Here is a 4,496-nt window from a genome sequence, read left to right as displayed (position 1 = left end):
CGGAAAAACCAACCTCTTTATAAAGAAAGAGAAAAATAGGATGTTGCTATGGCGATCATCTATTTGGCATCTGACACTGGTTAGTATCTCTTGAACCTATCTAATAATCAATATTCAAATCTACAACTCTGGCCTCATGTTGATATTTGCCTACAAGTCTACAAAATAATGTTTGAATAATATAAGAGGGCATTTGTTGATTTCAAAGTACATCATTTCAAAGTACATATCTTAGAACCAGCTGACAATGGTCAAAGCTCTTGGTGCATAGCAATGAGAGTATAGCCACCGATTGTTCTTGTTCCTTAGGGGTGCCTGTATCAAGTAGCTCTGCTATAGTCACGATGCAACCATCAGTATTGGCAATTTCTATTCTTCCATCTTCAATGGTAGTTAGATTATATAAGATGCTAATGCAAATTTCTGTAAAATCAACTTCATAGACAGTGAGGAGATGAACAATCTTGGAAACGGCATCTACTGACACCATTCTAGACTAATTTTCAGCATTTGTGGATAAATGATATAATGAGTTTAGAGCATCTTGTCTACATTGGTAGGAGTTTGAGCTTAGTAGTTTAATTAGGCAAGGAATAGCTCCCAAGGAACCAATGCTTTCCTTATTGTCATCCCAACTAGATAGCGCTAGTAAAACTGCCAATGCTACTTCAGCTGCTTTCGAATCAAGAAGATTCAATAACAATGGCACTACACCTGAAGATAGAATTGATGCCTTGTTCCTACAAAATAAAAATTTCAAGAACACTGTAAGAAAATTTTCGTAGATATTACATGAATACATTTAAACAATTGATTGCTAAAGATGGTTGAATGAAATGCCAAAAACTGTTTCAATATTTCAGATTAAAATTGTCTACCTATTATTGTTCCAAGTTATTTTGAGAAGTGCCAATGCCCCTACTTCTTGAGCCTTCACATCTAGTGCATCTACAGAAGATTGTAGGAACTTCACAAGAGAAGAAATAAAATGATTGGCACCCATATAAGAGAAAGCACCATCATCCTTACACAATAATGCAACTTCCTGTGTAGCTGCACACTGTACTCCTAAACTTGATGAATTAAGGTTTGCAAGCAACCTTTCATACTTTTCAGTACTCTACTTTTCTAGATTTTGAGCGTCCACCATATTGTAAGTCAAAGAAGGGTTTGTACCACTGATTTGTATCAATTTTCCTTGTATAGATAAAATTGTGGACTCAGAGGAGATGTTATGATCTAAAGTGGGAGTTGATAAAGCACCAGCATCTCCCTCACCAAAATTTGCAACTTGGTCATCGTCTGATGATCCCACCTTGACTCTTTTCAACCGACCATCAACAACACTTTTCATGGAATCTAACCACTCCCATCTCCAGTATATCAGAGGCAAAGAAGTTAGGGGAGGTGGTTCTGGAACTCTGATACCATTTTTCTCACACCAACTCCCAATTAATCCCTTCACACAGTAGTTAGGAGTGGCAAAAAGATATGATAATTTTTGCTATGTTTTTGGGAATGTATCATTACCCTCATTGAACCATTTCTCTATGCATACTCTTTCATATGTTTGACCAGAGCAAATGATCACAGGATCTGACATTAACTATAAGGAAATTGGACATCTAAATTCTTCAGGAATTGCTGGCAACATTCCCATGGAACTTCTAAGAGTTTCCTTGGAACCCAATTTGAATGACTGGATTTTAGAATCATCCTGGTCCCTCCTCCTACTATTAACATGAGCTTCATCCAAAGAATTTCTAACTGTAGGAGAACATGGATCAAAGTACTGAGAATCGGCATCATCCATACATTCATTTGTGAAAAGCTTGTTGTATTTTCTTAGGATTTGTAGGAGGTATGAAATAATTGATTCTTTTCTCTTGTCATCCTCACAACGAGATTTATCAAGTTGCTTCCTCAAACTTCTCTTCTCCATTGAAATTGTTTTAGGAGATACTATTCCCAACCTTGTAGTTGCTTGATGGAAAGCTTCTAGTTTTGATATATGATTTAGACCACTGACATCCTTGTCCTGTTGCAACAATGTTATAAGATCCCTACCAATTTCCTTTTCTATGGGTTCAAGAGAAAATGTTGCTTGTTCGAGCTCCTTGAAAATTTTAGTAATTTGCACAAAAATATGACCTTTGGTATATATTAAATTAATAAATACTAAACAATATACCATTGCATAGGATTTTGACTGCACTTTCTAAAAAGAACAAGTATAACACATTATGATAAAGTTAAAATTTATCTTTCCGATCACATTTAATATATATTGGAACAAACCACTTGAACAATAGAATTAAAACATAAACTTACCAACAAAAGGAAAACTACGACACATAGAATTTACCAAAATATTTCACTTATTCATCAACATTATTTTATTCATAACATAAAATTTCTCTGTTTTGAGAAATGTTAATTTAATTTTTTATTTAAGGCCGTGTCATTTTTCTTTTGGTGTGGTATTATTGAAGTAAATGTTAAAAATCACTATTGAAAGAAAAATCTATTAAGAAATACAACCCAATCTATTAAGAAATATAACCTGTACCATACCCACATAGAACTGTTCTTTCTTTCTTGAATATTTTAAGCTACTGAGTCTTTTAGGTCTCAAACATGAGTGATTTTGATGTGTATTGTGCAGAGTGTTAAATAGGTTGTACACTTCACGTCCAAGTATCTAGCTACTGAGATCATCACAAAAATGGAGGAGCATGCAAAGCCTCTTCGTTTCAATGTTAAAAGAAGAGATTACAAGGTTATGTTTTTTCCCTAAGATTCTTAGTTTTAGTATAGTCTTATTACTTGATTTGGTGATGTCTGATCTTGGCCATATTAACCAACCTGTCTTATCTATCCAAGTCAAATATTTTTCTTTTAACAAACATTCTGTAGTACCAATGTCATGCTCACATTTCCTTGTGAAGGATGAGTTTGTGATGTGGTGAGCTTGATAGGAAACTTTGGTTGAAATGATAGTCTTCCAACAAAAAATTGGTGGGATCAGTATGAGAATGGTTGCATTTGTCAGTTTTTGACTCTATCAGCAGCATGCAGTGAAGGATAAAGTATCTGCATGGGTTATCAAAAGACCCTTGTGCTTACAAACTTGAATATTTATATTCACTGAAAATGGTTTCTTTGACTGTTTTGAACTCTTTAAGGATCCAAGCATAGGCTCAGGTCACAGCTCCCCAAAAATTTAATGCATTGAGCTCGAGTAGCATTTTTTTGAAATGATATTCTTGCTTTTAAGAAAAAAGCTAAGATTGAACTGAATCTACCTAGTATAAGGTAATTAAGACAACAAAAGTAGCACTCCATATTGATTTAGTAATTGGTTCATTAAACAAATCACTTCTTCTCATGATGTTGATGTGTATTGACTGCTCTTCAACTTCTTCCATGTATGATGCAGATTGATATCTTAGCTACTAGTGAAAATAGTTCTAAATGATGATTTATCCATATTTGTGATTCTCTAATATGAGTACTTTCCTTCATCTAGGAATGATTTCTCAATACTAGATGTCATGCTGAGGATCCTTCACCATTTGATCACGGATAATCTTGTGATGGTTATTGCTTTACAATTTACATGATGACTAGTTTGAAGATGTCATGCTGACTGTCCTTTTGAATGGTTTACCCATACAACATAAAGTGTTTGATGCTGATGAAAGCCTATATATGAACTACTTGAGCTCCTCCTTTCCTCTTGTTGGTAGTTGTAATGATTTTTATGCATCCATAAACAAAATCCACATCAACCTCTGATTGAAGACAACACAATTTATAGTTTATAAACTATCATGTGTATGCCTATTGCTTGATGAAGATAAATAATGACTTAATTCCTTTATTTTTTCATCTCCTATGCTGCATCTTCTCAACGTGAAAACAAAGGTTGTGATGTGTTTGACTATTTTTCATCTAGCGGTGTTGATGTATGTAACTTGATATCTTTCTGTTTTAATTTTGTAACAATATTAACTAGTTCTTGTTGTATTCAGATTGGTGGAGGTTCTTACTCATCTTTGTATTCAAGTCATGGTATGGGTGGTGGATACTTAGGTGGCTGTGGCTCATCCTATTATTAAACTGTAAGTATAATTGTCAGATTTTCTACAGTAAAATTTTAGTCTCTAATAGTAAAGTCTAATCTTTTGTTTGTGAGACCTTACTGTGGTTTGAGTACTAGACTACATAGTTGTCTTAGTATGATGTCTCTTTAACACATCTCTATGGCATACAGATATGTGATCATGAAGCTACCATAGCCTGGAATAGAATCAGGCTCTGAGAGGCATAACTTAATTTTTTAAAGGCAACATTCTTTTTATATGAGAAGAGGCTCCTGTAGCTTGAGGTGGCTGAATGAGAATCGAAGTGCAAAAATATTATACAAGCTACTAGTTGGTAGCTTGAGAATTTGAAGAGATTCTGGTGATAGCATTTACTATTTCATAAATTAA

The 4,496-nt window shown here is 34.2% G+C and overlaps 1 pseudogene; it reads right to left on the bottom strand.

Moving 5' to 3' along the window:
* Positions 1-217: 217 nt before the first annotated feature.
* Positions 218-2,194, bottom strand: LOC149577580 (U-box domain-containing protein 45 pseudogene; annotated as a pseudogene).
* Between the last annotated feature and the right edge of the window lie 2,302 nt (positions 2,195-4,496).

Source organism: Cupressus sempervirens, chromosome 1 (genome assembly GCF_028749045.1).
Source record: "Cupressus sempervirens isolate cs-2001-9-10 chromosome 1, ASM2874904v1, whole genome shotgun sequence".
Lineage (NCBI taxonomy): Eukaryota > Viridiplantae > Streptophyta > Pinopsida > Cupressales > Cupressaceae > Cupressus > Cupressus sempervirens.
The sequence above is the reverse complement of the archived record's forward strand: the minus strand, read 5'-3'. Positions and strand labels throughout refer to the sequence as shown.